At 41.8% G+C, this 19,221-nt stretch overlaps 1 long non-coding RNA gene across 1 annotated transcript; it reads left to right on the top strand.

The window, feature by feature from the left end:
* The first annotated feature begins 8,013 nt into the window (after nt 1-8,013).
* On the top strand, nt 8,014-18,424 carry LOC134486283 (uncharacterized). The gene is made up of 5 exons (XR_015683503.1): nt 8,014-8,187; nt 10,062-10,119; nt 10,714-10,826; nt 14,869-14,929; nt 16,038-18,424. It is a non-coding gene; the product is annotated as an uncharacterized LOC134486283 (long non-coding RNA).
* The last annotated feature ends 797 nt before the right edge of the window (nt 18,425-19,221 follow it).

The following is a 19,221-nucleotide window of genomic DNA, read 5'->3' on the forward strand; positions in this document are numbered from 1 at the left end:
ACACACACATATATATATATTATATATATATTCTTTAGCACAAAGGGTGCGGCCAATGAAAAGCAAGCTATTCTACAATAGGGCAATGGGTGTTCCAAACTAAATTTGAAGAAAAAAATGATTTAAAACTCAATATTTCTGAACTGTGGGAACACTGTAAGGCTGTTAACCATGCAGAGTTGAAACACCAGGTGTAGAAGGAAGAACAAAAAGCGAAGGAAATATTTGAAGTGCTCAAGGCCACGAGTTAACACAGACACCACAGCACAGAGGAGCTGCAGATTCAGGAAACACTGAGTCCCAAACCACACCCATGCATACCACACTAGAACTGCAGTGAACAAAGGCAGTGAGACTCCTAAAGCTGGAATCACCAACATTTCTGAGACAGCACAAGCAACTCTTGGTTACAGTGGTTTTCAACCCTTCTAAAGCCTCGACACTTTGACGCAGTTCCTCAGGTTGTGGTGACACCCAACCATAAAATTATTTTTGTTGCTACTTCATAACTGTAATTTTGCTACTCTTATGGATCATAATGTAAATACATGATAGGCAGAATATCTTATATGTGACCCCTGTGAAGGGTTGTTCAACACCCCCCCAAAAGGGGTCTCAACCCACAGGTTGAGAACTGCCAGCTTAGTGGGACAGTGTTCAGCACATGAAACAAATCACGCAAAATGGAGTTCATGGTCACATGGGTTAAGCTGGTTCCTGAATAGCTCTGGACAGGATGGTAAGCCATTCGGATCTGTATTTGTCAACAGGCCCGGACCTCACAGCATGTTAACTGAGTCTCAAACTATGCAATCAACCAAACAAGATACCACTCGGGAGGTTTTCTGATCCAAGAATGGAATGCAGGTTTTGACAGAACACCGAAGGGGCCTGAGAAGAAGTTACTGACCTAAGTCACTTTGGAAATGGGGTTTGTAAGACAAAGACAAAAAGTAAAACATTGGAGTTCATGGTCGGAGTACAGGTTATGGGAGTACAAGTTAGCACTCAAAAACGGGCAATAAACGAGCCTATGGGATAGGCATACTCTGTTCAACTCCTAACACACATGTACAACCGGGTAGATTGTGTTTGAGGGTACAGATGCTGTTTGAGGGGATAGCCTCTTCAGCCATCTGCTGCTATTCTGTAACAGTGACAAAGGACGCGCACACAAAGCTCCTCAATTTGTCATCCCTTTCTGCCACTGAAATTAGCATTTCTTTGTGGAAAAATGTTTAACCCTGAACTCTCGTCTATAGTAACTTCTCTGAGAACTCTCCTGTTGTCCGGTCAGAAGTGTATGTTGTGGCTGTAGGCTAATCACTGTCGCAAGTTCTACTATTGCTTCATTAATTAAAAAGTAAAAAAAAAAAAAATCCAGGAATTTAAAATACTAAACAATCCTAGAGTGGGGATCTCTAGCAGATGCGTGGTAAATGTGAATCCCTTGAGTTGATGAGTTCAGAATGACACCTCTTTTTGAAATCTTAGCTTGTTTTCTGGAAAAGCGGAATTTTCTGAGTGTAGTATTTCTGTTTGTTGACATTGGCATGTTTCTTCTACACATAAGGTAACTTAGTGGATACACAACCCTACCTGGTTGCTTGCATGTAGACCTGGGAAATGTGGCCAAGGCCCACAGTGCATTTTCAACATGACACTGAAGAATCATCTAGAAGACATATCTGAAGAGTGTCTTCTGTCCAGGAGGCCCCTGTCTTTAGTTTGTATTTATGTGAACTACTCTCAAACTTCTTCATCTCAGGTCATATCCCCATGTTGATTAATTATTAAGGACATCAAAGACCTCTTCTGTTTCTCTGTATTTATTTGGTGGGTCATATTATGCATTAAACTTTAAAATATTTATGAAATCATCTATTAGTTTCCTGCTATTGGACACCATACCTGCAAGGATCAACTTAAAGGGAAATGGATTTCTTTTTGGCTCCTGACTTCAAACATTTCAGTCCAAATGATTTAGTTGTTTCTGGACTTGTGGATAAGGCAGAAGGTTGTGGTGTGGGCACATGGTGAACAGAGAAGAAAATGAGATGAGACAAATCTATTCTTCCTGGGCATGCACATGACCTGTGTCACCTAACACAGCCTTACTTCCTAATAGGGTCATCATCTGAGCATCAAACTTTCGACACATGAGCCTATGGAAGATATTCCAGACCTGATCTAAGCTATGCCACTTTATGAGAGAAAAGAAAAAAATCTAGCTAACTAACTAACCAACTAACAATTATGCTAACAGAAACAACATCTTAAGAAAAAACGAACAACAGTCAAATCTTTATTTGCCCTAGCAAAGAAGTGACTCAAGTGAATAGTACCTGTTTGTGTTTCAGGAAACAGTGTCCACCTCCTCCAAAAAAGATGTGGCACTGAGTATTGAAAAATACAGAAGCAGGGGGGAGTGTATGGCCCTCTTTCCTAAAGCAGGGCACAACTTTCCTGTCCTCCTGAAGCAAGCCACTCTACCCTCAACTAAGAGGCAGATCTTCTCTGTACTCAGAACATCCTTATGTCTAAAACCACAAAGAGTTGAACTACTTTGGACAGCTCCTTTGTCACACCACGGCCACCGTCACCACCACTTCTCCATATACAAAGGCACAGTACTCTGGTGCACACACACACCTGAAGAGAGATCATCTATCATGCAAAGAGACAGCATAGCCCTTGTGAGAGTCCAAAACTGTGAACTGACTAAACCTCTTTGTACATTGCCCCATCTTGGGTATTCTGCTATAACCCTAAATGGGCTAAAACAAGTATTTAAACTAAAAAGTTCCTTACAGTGCTCATTACCGCTCCCAAGCCTTGCATTAGTACCTAATATGTAATATTCAGCAGCTTGTAAAACGAGCATTTATAACCTCGTTTCCATGGTTTCCATGGATGATGAAACTGAGCTTTCCTCAGATGCTGTCTTAGTGACTGTTCTATTGCTGTGACGAGACACCACAACCAAGGTAACTTGTAAAGGAAAGTAATTGGGGGCATGCTTACAGTTTTAGAGTGTTGGTCTGTGACCATCATTATGGACAACATGTAGCTGACAGACAGGCATGGCACTGGAACATCAGTGAGAGTTACACCCAGAACCACAGGTAGCAGTCAGAGAAAAAGACACAGTTTGCCTGGCATGGGCTTTTGAAACCTCAAAGCCCACCTTCAGTGACTCATCTCCTTTTCTTACTTATTCCACCAAGGCCATAACTACAAATCTTTCTCAAACAGTTCCCCTAAGTGGGGAGCAAACATTCAAACGTATGAGCCTATGGGGCCATTCTCATTCAAGCCACCACAGATGCCTATGTCTCAAGACATCTATGTTAGATAGTTTTTTGTCAACTTGACACAAGTTAGAGTCATTGTGAAAGAGGGAATTTCCACTGGGAAAATATCCCCACCCAAATAGCCTATAGGCAAGTCTGTAATGCATTTTCTTAATTTGTGATTAATATGGGAGGGTCCACGTCAGTGTAGGCGGTAACATTCTGGACTGGGTCATCCTGTTTGCTATTTTAAAAGTAGGCTGAGCAAGCCCTGTGGAACAAGCCAATAAGCAGCTTTCTTTCACAACCTTTATATCAGTTTCTGCCTCCATATTCCTTGCTTTGAGTTTCTGACCTGATAACCTTGAATAGTGGACTGCATATTCTAAGATGAAATAAACCCCTTTGTCCTCAAGTTGATTTTGGTCCCTGTGTTTTATTACAACAATAGACTACATCTTTGACATCATGTTTGTTGGTCGGTGCTGTGCTCTCATGCAAAGGCTCAAAGGGAGACCATCTACATCCAGGCTTGACCAGATCAGCAGGCTCCAGAAGCTGAGCTCCTCAGTGCACTTCTGCAGCTTTCCCATGATGTGTCTTCCTAGAGGAGCAATCCAACGATAGGAAGAGAAAACAAACACGATTCAAGCCAACGTTCTCACTGTGTGCTCCTCAAAGATGACATTTTGTAACTTCAGTCATTTTTACTTTGTTTAGTGAATGAAACATATGACCAGGAAGGAGGATTACTTAAGGCTTATATACTTATGGGCTGAAAGCATGGTACACCACAGAGGGTGCCCGCCATGCTTCCAAGCACAAGGCAAGCATGCTAGAAGGGAAGTCAGGACAGGAAAAAGATGACCCTATCACATCAGACTCAACATCTCTCACATTTGAAATTTTTCTTGTAAAATATGTTGTTAATGTCACTGGGGACTTCGTGGAGGTGCACATGGGAGATCCTGACAGGCCATTCTTAATAGTTTCTGGTAAAGGGCATTCTCTGGGTATCCTTCTCTTAGAGCAATAGCTGCTGCCTGTTAGACATGGCAACTGACAATTTATGGTGTGACTATTGATATATACCTACTGTTAATAATTACATGCTTTTTAAAGTCAGATATAGATACCATTTAAATTTAAATGAGCTTCTTCTAACTTTCGTGATCTATCTTTCTACTTTTTCTTTATATACTCCTCTATATCTCTACCCTGTGCTCCGTTGGCGACCTTTCTCAATGATGTCACACGTTACAGCATGAATTGTCTGCATTCCATTGGAAATTTTTGTTAAGAGGAAAATGATGTATCAATCACCCACAGTTATGATTTCAGGAAGTATAGATGCACCTGCTGTGTTTAGTATCTGGATCCAAGACTTCCCGCACCCTTTTCCAGGTCTTGTGAAAGTAGTTAGAAGCAGGAAGCACGTAAAAACATGAATAAGAGTTCATTCCAGGGTGTCATTCCAAATGGGCCTCTTCCATGTACTTACTGACTTAGTCTTGCTTATTCCAGAATCCATTTCCATATCAACTAGTAAGTTCTACACTCTCTTGCCCTATCCCTGTGACAGTTCAATGGACTAATGATTGTATCTCCCCAAATCAACATGTTGAAATTCTAACTCTCTTGGGACGGCTTTCGGAGGTCCAGCCTTTGAGAGACAATCTGTTAACACGGGTTGCATCAATGGGATGGCTATCTTTATAGAAGATATCTTTAAGTGCTTTTGTTACCTCTTTGTACCAAGTTAGGGCAGAGCAAGAATACAGCCCTTTGCCAGAGGGAAGAGGGCTTTCAACAGAACCCAACCTTGCTGCACTTTGATCCCACGCATCCAGCCTCTACAAGCAAGAGACATAAATTTCTGTTTCCTCTATGTCACGCCATCTGTGTAGTATTTGTGAGGTCGGCCTCGCTTGACTCAGTTCTCATGGTAATCCCACGAGTGGGTATTATCATTGTCTACAGTTTTACAGGACCAGTTACTTAGTTGAATAAATAACTTTCTCATCATCCCTTTTCTGTCATCCTCATACATTAATAATTTCATGTATCTATAACAAATCTTAGCTCCACAGACAGGGACGTGAATTCAGCACGCCAACACCTAAACTCCTAAGAAAATAAAACAACTATGACCAGGCTCCATCACTCCTGGATCCGAACCTGAACAGATGGAACTGGGTATCTCACATTTGGCTGCTACCTTTTTAGAGCCCGTGCTCCCAGCAGAATTCAGAGGAATACAGTAAGGACCAGCTTCTTAGTCACTGTTCTGTCACTCTGAAGATCTACTGTGACCAATACGCTTTCTTATAAAAGAAAGCATTTAACTGGGGTCTTACTTACAGTTGCACAGGTTGGTCTGTCATCATCATGGTGTGAGCAGAGTGGAAGGCAAGGCACTGGAACGATAGCTGAAAGCTACAACCTGACCCCAGGCTGAGAGAAAGGGAGGCAGGGAGGGAGAGCGGAGGAAGAGAAGGAAAGGGAGACAGGGCTTGGGACGGACATTTGAAACCTCTAACAAGACCACACCTACCGCAACTGGGCTGCATCTCTCTTTTTTTGTTTTTTTGTTTTTTTTTTTTTGTTTTTTTTTTTTTTTGGTTCTTTTTTTCCCCCCGGAGCTGGGGACTGAACCCAGGGCCTTGCGCTTCCTAGGTAAGCGCTCTACCACTGAGCTAAATCCCCAGCCCCACTGCATCTCTTAATCCTTGTGATCCATTTAAATAGTTCTACTCCTTGGTGAAGAAGCATTCAAACATATGAGTCTACGGGGACCATTTTCATTCAAACCACCAGAACCACATTTCAGTGGATGATCAGCAAGTTAGAGCCGCTCTAAAGTTATTCGAAAGGTACATTTTCATCAGAATGAGTGGTGAAGCTTTTGTCTTGACAGCTTCCAAACCAGCCCTTCTTTTGCTTTCCTTCCTTCTCACCAGTGTGCTTTTTGGGTAGCTGCCTCCTGAAGCTCCTTCATAGAAAACTGAACCACTCAATACCTCTTTCTATAAAATCGCTTCAAGACATAAACCTTAAAATAGGGCACTTAAGCACTTGAGACTAGGGGAGAAGGCACTGCAGTGTGTCTGCGTCCCTGAGGTTTTCAGGGAAGTTCCCCCGTAGTCCATTTACGGACTCAGCTGATCTCTCTGTGTCTTAGCCACTTCTCTGAAATGCTCTGCACTCGAACATTATCCAGAACTGTGCTGCTTACTGTTTAAATGAAATGTTACAAATTTTTATGTAAAACTGAATCTGAAACACTGTCTCTCTGTGTTCAAATACCTGTGTTTGCAAGAAACATATCCTCCCTAAAGCAGCTCTTATGAGCTCATAACCATTTCTGAGAAGAGAACTGAAGCAGAAACCGAGGCATCTGTATAGCCATTTTTGTCTCCTTTCCTCCTCTTCCCTGGAGTGTGGAAGTGAAATCTCTTTCATAGTTTAAAAGACACTAGAGAAATTGGTATATAATGACTAATTTTCCACAAATCTCTGGGAAAGCACAGGGAAAGGTTTCAGTGTGCTCCTTGGGGGATACTGAACTTGGAAGCGCGAGACATCACGTGACTCGGCAGAGACATGCTGGCCCACAAGATTCCTTCTTTCCTATGAGCTCTTTGCTGTGCCTGCTTTACACCTCCCCTGTGGTTCTGGAATGAAGCAGACCTGTCTTAGGCGTAGCTGACATGGCACTAATCCCTCAGACTCTACCTCTCCATTTGCCCTGTGCTGCGACAAACGAAGATGATCCTTCTAGGTCGTTCTAATACAATCCTTTTCTTTATGGACAGCGCCAGCTCTTAGGGCTCCTATTGTTCACCCCTAATGAATTTAGGGTACTCAATGAGTTTTACCTAGCCACTACTAAAACCATATTAATGAAACCATGCTTATCTCTTATACGAAATGTACCCTGGAAGGACTGCCCCTTCCTGGTCCACTGCGCCTCTCACACAGCACCCTTGGCTGCTGGATTTCTGGGCTCAAATGGCTTGCTCGGGTTTCACTCCGACACACTTCCTGTCTCTGTGCCGCTGCCACACCCACATCTGTTTCTCAGTGTGTTCCAGATCCAGATGTGGCCTCTCCAAAAACTGACTTGCTAAGTGTGACTGTTTTCATGGATATGATGTTGGGAATCAGTGGCCTTTTACAAAACCCCTATGGTATTTTTGTCCCAATCAACATCCTCCACAAGATGGGCTGGTTTCTTACACACAAGAAAGGATTTTAGAGGTAAAAAGTTGGGACCCATTAGCCAAATAGTTACTAGAGTTAAGGAACTGGGTACTAATTAAAAGCTATTCTACGTGTATGTTGTCTCTGCATATTGCTGGTTTTCCCAGTAACAAATTATTTTGAGTAAATCATGTATTTTGATCCACTTGTTCTAGGATTCTCTCCTTTCTCTCCCTCCCCCCCATTATCATTATCTTTCTTTCATCTACTCTGTTTCATGTCATATATATATATATATGTATATATATATATTCTCTCATCTATAAGAAAAATCTAGGCACCATATGTGAGAACATAAATTAGTCTAGCCACTATGAAAACTTTTATTTTAAAAACTAAAAATAGAATGACTGTGTTCCAGCTGTCCCGCTCGTGTGTGTGTGTGTGTGTGTGTGTGTGTGTGTGTGTCCGCGCGCGCGCGCATGCGCCAATCTGAGTCAGCGTATCCCAGGGATCCACACACATTTATGCTTTTGCAGCACTAGCCACAACAGCCAAGGTCTGGAATTAGCCTGGTCATCCAGTATTCAGTTGTAATAGAAGAGAGGTTCTGAGCAAGGGAGCAGGCTGCTGTGGAGACAAGGTAGCAGGCGGCGTGAAGCCTGAGGATTGAGACAACTGTACTGTCTACGTGAGTGACATTCCGTCAGACCAAGCTTATCTGAACTGCAAGGGCTGATGGGAAATTTCAGACTATGCTCGATACCTGTTTCGCAGGTAGATTTTTCTAAGTGCAAAAATAAGATGGTGACATCACAATTCAGAGGCCCAAAGCCTGACGAGTTGGGGCCAGACAAATTCTAAATCACTGAAGACTGAGCCTTTCCTCTCAGTTGCTGTGGATCCGTGATTGTGGGAATTGCGAGCTGCCTGGGGAGGAGGGGTGGTGAAATGAAATCTGTGACTGGGGAGGTGCAGGCTGCTCTGATGTTGGAGAGGAGAGGGAAATACCCATCTTTCAGCGGGGCAATGAGCCAGTGGGCCGTTTAGTGTAGATCTATGCAGATGGAAGATGGGTCACAAGTGGCTTCAATGACGAGTTTTTACAATGTATTTGACCTGCAACTGCCAAAATTCTAATGTGCTAAGTTCTCTCCCTCTTTCCCTCCCTCCTCCATTCAGAGTCTGCCCCACATGTGGCCCCTACATATACAGCCACCAAAGTAGATAAAATGGATGAAACAAAGAAGTGCAGGCTGACAGGAACCGGATGTAGATCTCTCCTGAGAGACACAGCCAGAATACAGCAATACATAGGCAAATGCCAGCAGCAAACCACTGAACTGAGGACGGGACCCCCGTTGAAGGAATCTTAGAAAGAACTGGAAGAGCTTGAAGGGGCCTGAGACCCCATATGTACAACAATGCCAACCAACCAGAGCTTCCAGGGACTAAGCCACTACCCAAAGACTATACATGGACTGACCCTGGGCTCTGACCTCATAGGTAGCAATGAATATCCTAGTAAGAGCACCAGTGGAAGGGGAAGCCCTTGGTGCTGCCAAGACTGGACCCCCAGTGAATGTGATTGTTGGGGGGAGGGTGGTAATGGGGGGAGGGTGGGGAGGGGAACACCCATATAGAAGGGGAGAGGGAGGGCTTAGGGGGATGTTGGCCCGGAAACCGGGAAAGGGAATAACACTCGAAATGTAAATAAGAAATACTCAAGTTAATAAAGATGGAGAAAAAAAAAAAAGAAAAAAGAAATGCTGAGTTGCTTCCCAGTGGGGAAGGGAAACAGAAGCTTGGGAACCCAGGACTGGGTCTAAGCACACTTTTCCAAGGGGCTGCAGGGCTGTGTTTGTCTATGAGTGGTCCAGTGAGGAGGAGTTTGTGGAGAGTTTTTTTTTAGGGTACATCAAGCCAGCTGTGTGTGCTCTGAGGTGAATGTCTGCGATGTCTTAAGTGTCTCTGTCATTCCCACACCTTTACAACGGCTGTGTTTCCAGTCTGGGGTCATGTGATGCACATTAACATACGCTGGGTGTTTGAGCCCAGAGCAGCTGCCCGGCATTTGGTTCCAATAGTCTAGAAAAAGTTTTAGCCAAAGAGTGTGCACAGGAGTCTAGTAAAACACTTCATCCTGCCTTTCCTCTCAGTTGCTGTGGATCCGTGATTGTGGGAATTGCGAGCTGACTGGGGAGGAGGGGTGGTGAAATGAAATCTGTGACTGGGGAGGTGCAGGCTGCTCTGATGTTGGAGAGGAGAGGGAAATACCCATCTTTCAGCGGGGCAATGAGCCAGTGGGCCGTTTAGTGTAGATCTATGCAGATGGAAGATGGGTCACAAGTGGCTTCAATGACGAGTTTTTACAATGTATTTGACCTGCAACTGCCAAAATTCTAATGTGCTAAGTTCTCTCCCTCCCTCCCTCCCTCCCTCCTCCTTCTAACTCTCCTTTTCGTTGTCCTCTCCTCTACCTGCACACCACTACTCACCCCTACTTTGGAGTGTGTCTGAAGACCTAGGTTATTATTTACCACCTGCTTCTGCTAAACATTACAGGGGTTTCATCATGAAAGCAGATCATCCAATTCCCTCTTGCCCCACCGAAACAATCAAGGTATCAGTGTTTATTGAAAATGTTCATTAAAAATAGTATCTTCCTTCTGAAGTTGATTTTGAAGTAAGGCTGAGGTAACCATCAACTTTTGTGTAGCCACTAAAGCCAAGGTGGTAACAGAGTAAGTTGCTAGGCTCTCCTCACTATTTCAGATTTCCTAAGATTTTGTTAGTCTTGCTGTCTGCTCCACCCAGAACTGCTGCCGCATGCACAGACATCATGGATGCTTCATCTAGAGTAGCATCTGGAAGAGCTGATGTGATTCACAAAGACGGTGTCCATCATTTAAGCACTGGAGCCACTGCCCTGAGTTGTCATGTCCTGGTGCCATTGGAAATCTTTATAAGCTTTATGCCTTAAAATTTTTGTTTTCTGCTTATTTCTAAAAACGTGTTTTACTGATGTTGGCTACTCATAAAAGCATATCTGCTTGCATTGGGATAGATTAAAGACAGGACGATTAGAACATAATAGATGGGACAGGGGAAATGTCTCAGTTAGTAAATCAATTGCCTTGCAAGCATGCGTTCCTGAATTCTGTCCCCAGAACCCATATAACCAGACCTGTATGGTGGCATGTGCTTTTATTCCCAGTGCTGACATATGGAGACTGGTGAATTTTTGGAGCCTTCTGGCAAACAAGCAATCCTAGCCTACTTAATGAGCCCGAGGCTAATGAGAGATGATACCTTAGAAATAACAATAAGGTGGGTAATGTTTGAGAAAAGAGGTTGTTCTCTGACATATGCATGCAGATATTTCCACATGCACCTCTTTCCCACCACAAAAATGCCCACGTGCATGCACGTGCACACACGTGCGCAAATATGAGGTAGGTAGATAGATGGATGGATCTGCAATATTCAGCTGTTGCTATGGAAACTGGCTAAATGTGCATATACTGGTCTCTTAAAATTTACAAATTTAAATTTGAGTATCAAAATTATTATTACATGGGGGCTGAGGATTCACCTCACTGGTGGAGTACTTGGCTATCAGATACTGTGGGTACTAGCCAAGTGATTGATCTACAGTGATTTATCCCCAGCACTACCTATACTAGGGAAAAATTATAGTCTCATTATTATTACACTTGCGGTGTTTTTTTTAAACATTGTTACATTACATTACAGTATCAGCTCGTCATGTTTTCTCTGAGAGGTAGTTAAGAAGTTCACGCTGCAGTATCAGGTAACAAGACTCAAGTCGGCGGACAGAAAAGTCTTTTGCTCTCTTTCACATGCTGTTTGGAATGTTTCAGTCATTTAAGGATAACAGCCTTCTATGTTCCCATTCTAAATCCCAAATTGTTAACACAAAGATCTATTAAGTTTATTAACAAGCTTTAAGGACTGTGACTAGGCAGACACATCATGGGATATTAGAGTTAAAAAGGAATGTATGCGTAATTTGTCCTGGTGGTTAATTAATAATTGATAATGACATTTTACAGATAAACCGAGCTCAAGGTTTCAAGAAATGGTTGCATGAGGCTGACTCTGCTTCTGCCCTGAAAGACCAGAATGTCATGCCTCATGGCACAGCTTTAGTCTAGAATTCGAGGGCCTTTTCCTTGAGTAATTTGTATTGCAATTCCATAATACCACTGACTGTGAAAACATTCCATCAGGGAGGCACTGATGTTGGTGTCTGGTGCATCCTTTCCGTGTCCTGCTATGACCAGATGAAGAAAGGAGGACAGATGCTGGGTACCCAAATGGTGGAAGAGTAGAAGAGAGCAAGCACATCATCATTAACTCTTTCACAGCACACTGTCTCAAAGCCTTTCATAGTGCATCAGTCAGGGAGAGCTTCCATGACCTGCATGCTGGGCTCTGCTGCCCAGCACCAAGGCACGGCGGATGAATTTTCCAGAACAGGAATGTTGAGGAACCATACAAAACTTGCACTGTCCATACCTGTGATGCTTCCTTTAACAAACAGAACATCTTAATCTACAAGCGTAACAATCACATTAATAATAAATAAACAAACAACGGGAAGGCCTTTATGCATCCAGAGCTCCAAAGCCTTTTGTGATTTAGTCATCGAGGCACAGAGAAGCAAAACAGCAAACCTCTGAAGCTTTGCCAATCAGAAACTGCACAGTAGTCCTGAGCTAGGGATTAGCCACACCACCCAGTCACGTTGCCTCTGTGAAGAAATTTAGTGTTGCCTTCTTCCTGCCCTGCCTTTGGCGTGCTGATGTGCCTGTGCTCTGTGCTACCTGACCAATTCATAAATCGCCATTGTTCAAATAAACCCTTCAAAATATTTCAATGCACAGCCACCAAATACCACTATAAGGCTCCAGTACATAAGAAGGTCCCTTGGGATTATTTTTTATTTTATTAAATCTGTCATGAGTTTGCCTCCGCTTCATACCGTCCTTTAAACATAAGTTGGGAGTCTCTTTGAACTAGTGTTCGAATGATGGTTAACTCTACCCACCTCAGCCTAGAACTCTTGTTGTAAGTATTCTCAGAACTCTTTTGAAAAATAATCTTTATGAGATATTTCATTTCAGATGTTCTTAAGAATTTTCAGAAGTCCAGACTACTGGCAAATGGTCTTGATGAAAATGATGCATGCCCACTACACTCAAGGTCATGGTCTCCTTGAGTCATCTTATTTAAGATGGGTTTAACGGATGCAGCTCCCATCTCCATTCATCAGCCTGATGCCTCTCCTATCCATTTTTATCTTCAAGAAAGACAAGGATACCAGAATAAATAGCACGAGAGCCCATTATTTCTTTTCACTCTATTATAACATCTGCAGTGAATTAAGCTTCCACTGACATTCTGTACAATATATGAGTCCTCAAACAACAAAAAGATGTGCTCCTGGCTTCTGTGCAGAAGAGGGGGCTTTAAATCCAGAGGCCGAGTATTTCCTCTACTACAGGAAAGAAGTGGACATGAGAAATGCGTAACCTCTATAGATTCTCTGTCCAACTGTGTATGTCAGTGTAGGTGTATACCTGAGCATATAAATGTGTGCAAGTGAATATGAGTGTTTGAGAGTGTATATGAGTGATATAAGTGTATATAAGTGTGGTTATGGGTGTGTGCAGTGTGACAGTACATGTGTGAATTTGTATGTCAGTGTATGATTACCTGTACATATAAAGACTACATACATTCATGTGTGCATACATATAAATACACATGTGCATGTATACATGGAGAAAGAGAAAGTTTAGTGTATTGACAGAACAGCTGGACAGTTCATATTCACTGTAAATAAATATCTCCATGTACATATTATGCTAATGCCCAGATAGCTATACCTTATACTTCCCATGGAACTTTCATTATGAACTCCAAAGAATTAAATTTGTATTTTGTTTTTTATCATAAGTGCTCATTAATTTTTCATCATCATAAGACAGCATTGGCTATGTGTGTCATTGGATCTGCTAAGGTGTCCACTGGCCAAAATCACTTTGATGTTTAGTGGAGTTTTAAGAAAAGATGATATTATAACGGGGTGACATGGATGGAAAAGCAGCCCTTGTGCTGAACACTCCCTGCTATTCACAGCTGCATCAGCTTGGAGAAATCACTTACATCTCTAGGAATAGGAGGATTTGCTGTAAGAACAGTTGGAAGGAGCATTTACAACTGCTGACACCTCATAGGCTCTTAGGAATGATGCTTGTGTAACTTCATACCCCTTGCTCAGAGCTTGTGGGACAACTAAGTTCAAGGGCAGATTAATTAATTCTTCTTACTCCTGCTAGAAGAGCTTAGCCTGTCTTCCCTGAATACATTCCTTAGTGTGGATGGAAATTCCCAAGGTAACAATGTTGGAGCTGAGTTACACAGGCGCACATATGATCCTCCACCTCATCAATAGCCCTAGCACCTGTGTCTGCTGGCAGTGACTTTCATGGGAATACTGCATTCCCCAAACAAACCTTATCTCCAGTGGATGTTCTAAGAGTCCCTGGATAATAAAGGGGCAATACAAGGAGAAATGATAGCCTGGGAGAGGTGGTTGTCATAACTCTTTAAAGTTCTAACAAAAGAATTCGATATAAATGTGCTCTCATAAAAAAATAAATTCTTAGTTCATATAGCAGGAAAATATTAGGGCATTCAGAAGTAGTGATATGCATAAGTTCAGAAACTGTCAAGAGGTTGAGAGAGAGAGAGAGAGAGAGAGACAGAGAGAGAGAAAGACAGAGAGACAGAGAGAGAGACAGAGAGGGAGAGAGAGAGAGTTCTTCATCTTAATGAAAGACTTATTTTTTTCCAATGGTTTTGTCTATTTGTCTGCCTGTAAGGAAACCGACAGAATTAAAATGAACAATCGGTCCCTTAGGTGTATAGTACACACGCATCTTCATCTAAAGGCCAAAGATACTGCATAGAAAAGGGAAAAATTTTGGAGACGTCTTCATAGGGACCGTAAACTGAAGTTGTACAGAAAGCTTAGATCCGTTCCCCTCTAGAGGTCTTCCTCATGTTACATAAGACTTGCCTCTAAGCTTTCATGTGCTGCTGAAGCCGAGACAAAGCCACACAAAAGTCTTTTATGGGCATACTTTCCCAATCTTCGCTACTAAAGCCTCCTTTAATACTAGCCCATATCTAAAGCCTAAACCAGCAAGGACATCAATTTATTTTTACAAATTTCTGACCATGGTTCCTGTCTCCGTTAGGATTTTTGTTACTATGATAAAATGCCATGACCATGAGCCACTGGGGGGAGAAAGTGGTTTATTTCTTTGAATACTTCCAGGTAACAGTCCATCATGGATGGAAGTCAGCAGCAGGAACTCAAGTCAGGCAGGAATCTGGAGGTAAGAACTGAAGCAGTGACCAGGCATGAAGGAAGTCTGTGTATGGGCTTTTCCCTCATGCCTTGCTCAGCCTGCTTTGTTATACACGCCAGGACCACCTACCAAGGGTGGATCCTCCCACAATGAGAATGCTCTCCTATATCAATCACTAACCTATGAAAAGGCCTCACAGGTTTGTTTCCAGATCAGTCTGGTAGTGGAATTTTCTCTACTGAAGATCCTCTTTCTAAGTGACTCCATTATGTTTCAGGTTGAGCTCACACAAAGCTCCCCTTAGCCAAAGAAGGAAAAGGCTGGGCAATTTCCTTGTGCATTTAAAAATAAGGAACAACCAACAGATGCATAGACCAAAAGTGGGAAATGTCTACCTGATATATATCCAAATCCAAGCAAAGCTGGTTTAGGCTGTTCCTCAATATCGTCTTATGGTTATTGTTTCTTTGTTTTTATTTAAGACATTGGACTCTTGCTATAATCTACGCTAAACCATACTATACTCATACCAGATTTTAGTATAGTACGATAGTTTCGGGGACAGTAACTTATCTAAATTTCTTAGTAACATCTAGGAATCCCAAGGGGATGAGAATAATTGTCACTATATTTATATATTATTATGCTGAGAGGCCAAACCTACTCCATCTTGAGGCCGGCCTCCATTTTAAAAGAAAAAGAACCTGAGAATTTGACCTGTATCTGAACCCAAGCTGTACCCAAGTTACAGGAAGAACTACATAGTTAGTCTCTGGCCCATACCCGAGAGTTAGTCCCTACCTACTTCCTAGCAACAGCCAACCAGGATTAGTCTGGTGGTTCCCGATGTACTTTTGAACCATTTGTGATTGTGCATGGTTTTGCTTCAGAGCACCCACCTCTCAGTTTACAATAATCATTCAGTTGGGTGCTTGCTAGTCTGGGCACCCCTCGCTTGTTCACCATTTCCTATCAAGCCTTGTCCCACTGAGGGGTTGGGGCTTCACCCTCTCATCCTGCTGTATCAGGGTCTGTGGTGAGCCCAAGCTTGAGCTTGAAAAAAGACCCTAGTGCAAATTGCATCAGAATCAGCTCCTCGGTGGTCTTTTGGGTTTCACTCATGCTTTTTGAACAGGCACAACAATGTAAGACAATGGTCCCATCAACTGTGAATGAAACCCCAGAAAGGAGGTTGTCATCGTGCTCCACTGGGGATGAGGTGTGTAACTTCTGCAAAGCGATTGCCATCTAGAACATGAAATCATCTCACTATGCAGGCTCCCACTTCACTGGAGGAAAGCAACTCAAGCAGCTTTTCAGGCTTCTCTCTGACCTTTGGAAGTGGAGGACATGCTCTCAGGAACACGTGCTCTGCACCTCACTCCTAAGGTACTGTGTGAGATGCTATAGCGAATGAAAGGGGAAAACCCTCTCTTCTCTGCATTCTCAGAGATAACATTCCCAAGCCAAAGGAGAAAATTGAGCTCATTCAGTGGAATACTTAACAAGAACTACATTATTCCCCAAAGGCTAAATTCCATTTACTTAGAAAAAGACTTAATCCATGATATGATTGCTTTCAGAGCCATGTACTTTTTGATGGCTGTGGTACATGAATCGGAAGCCATATACACTGGAAACACAAATTTTGCAAGAATTTCACTAGGGATAGTTGCAGATTTTGATACGATCTTTTATTCAATAGACTCCATCTACCTTCTTCCTGGAACAGGGGACCTGTCTTGTGTAGAGTAAATTTGGCAATGTCTTCTCAGTGGAGCTATTTTATAAGAAGAGAGAATGGAGTTTCTTAGCTGTCTCTGACCATAAGGTAACTATAAACACACAGTTGAGTGTATTTGTGCATGAAACAAATCCCAGAATCAAGATAATACAATGACATCCTTTGACATTTTCTGTCTGGGACATGACAGTATATAGGCACTGAACTCTGCCTTGTTACATGTTAAGACATCCTTTAGACTTATTTTTCTGAGGACAAATAAGGACATATGTTGTAGGATGTACAGATTTTGAAGACATCTTATGGACCAAGGAAACCCAAGAACTTTTAAGGTTCTGGTGTTTAGAAATGCTTCTCCAATCAATCATTTACCTGACAACTTATGCTCAACCAGAGGTTCTTGCTAGAATATTGGAATTTATCAAAGTAATATATAGAAAACATTTTAATGGCCTATTTTTACTCTGAAATTTTAAGTGAGTAATTAAGGAAATTTTGGTGTTCATTATAAGCAAAACAGGATTGGGTGAGTTCCTGACCACATGATCTGCTTGGCTAAAGAAAACTATCTCGGGATATTTTATAATGGACCGCTTGTTTTAACAAGGAATCTTTAACACAGTACCTAGAATTATCACTGGTATGCATGTGTGGTATTTTGATAAGGCTGAATATATAATTAAATGATTTCTTTATGTATGCATGCACATGAAAAATAGAGATTTGTTTTTAATTAAGTAAGAACCATTTTTCAAAGAGGCCACTTATCAGCAGCTTCACAAAGATCCATTTTGGGCAATGTCGTAAGATTCATAATTAACTTTCTAGTCAACTGACCCAATGGCCCAAAGTTCCTAGTCCTTTGGTGAAATGCCCACGTTAAATGGTCATTTGCTTGAAATATATAGCTGAAGAATGAGGGATTTGGCAAAGTCACAAGACTGACAGCGTGACACACTCAGACACATAAAAGGAGAAAAATAAAAAGATACATGTGTGTGGATTTCTATCCAAAACAGAAGTTTAGTCTCAAGTGGAAGGGTGGCCAACGGTTTCCCAGAGACTCAAAGAGTCCTGTAAAAGGAGCCATTGTTTAATATCCACAAATGCAACCCTGCCAAACACATGCCAGCAAACACTCAGGCCAGCAGAGAGATGATTAAACTCTGCCCCAAGAAAACAACTCACACAGCTTCTTATTCTTACTTTATTTATTTTATGCTGGTTGATTTCTGCTTTGTAACACCGAAGCCCTGAGTCTTTCGTGTCTTTCATCTCAAATCCCTGCTTTAGTTGGTGATAGCCGTGACACCTTGATAGTGGTAATTTGTTCATTCGGTTTCAGTCATATGAATGGCTGATTGCCAGGAATCAATCACCTCACCATGTGGCCAACCTAATATAGTAATTATTTCAAAATAGAAGCTGCGTGATAAGTTCATTAGTTGCCAGTGTGCAAATGGTCTGGGCTTGTTTACATAAGCACATCACTAGCATGAAGGAAATGCTGGGTAAATTATCAAATCTTTGCTATTTACCAAAACAACGTTATTTAATTCTATTTACTTACTCACGTGGATTTGTAATTAATCCCACCTGAGTTTGGGTCCTCTTTGTGTTTGTATGTGTTCAAATTCATTGGTTTCTCTATGCTTTTTAACCCGTCCTCTGGAACTCAACTCTTGGTTTCTTTTGCTGTTATTAGCTTATTATGTCTCTTTACACACTTAAAGTATTTTTTTATAATTTTTTTTAATTAAAGGAGGCCACAAAGATGCAATCACTTGTGTCTATGAATAACACCTCATTTATCGGCATGAATTTTGGTAAGGGTTCTTAGTTGCATTTTTAGGGGCAAACATTTCCATCCAATGTTACATTTATAGGAAAATATCTTCAGAACAAAAATGTTTCTTTTCCAAATTTTGATGGTAATAGAATTCTAAGCAGGAAGCTGCCTGACTTCTGATTCTGATTTTGTCATTCCATTGCCCTTTGACTTCCATTATTTCTGTTAAGTAGTGTGCTCTTTCTCCTAGTTTTATTTCTGTTCTCTAGAGGTCCCTTTTTATTTAAGCTTTCTCTGATACCCACTCAAATATATCCATATCTTAAATTATCTCTGATAAAATCCTTAGTTTCTATTTTACCCATTCCTGATGTTGATGGTTATTTAGAACTGTGCAGCTGATGCTCCAATAGTTTACCTTGATCCTCCTGGTCTATTGATGTTCTAATGATGTCTGTGTAAGTGTTGACTAGTGAGCAATAGGTTTTATTGACTTTGAAGGCCCTTTGGTATCTGCTATACGTGCTCAACTTTAGTAGTGTGAAAGTTGACATAGGCAATAAGTAAATGAATGAAGGAGCCAGGAATGGGTCAATAAATCGTCATTTAAAAAAAAACATGAGTCAGCTGATTGTGTGGTCAGATAATACCAAATTCCCTGGGATCAGTAACAACTGTTGCAAGCTAGGAACCACACTGGCTTACAGTTTAGCCCATCAGGGCGACCTTTGAACCTTTCAGTGCTTAGTCTGAACATGATTTTTTTCTCTCACGAGCACAGTGTTA

The sequence above is a fragment of the Rattus norvegicus genome, chromosome 3 (genome assembly GCF_021556685.1).
Source record: "Rattus norvegicus strain SHRSP/BbbUtx chromosome 3, alternate assembly SHRSP_T2T, whole genome shotgun sequence".
NCBI lineage: Eukaryota > Metazoa > Chordata > Mammalia > Rodentia > Muridae > Rattus > Rattus norvegicus.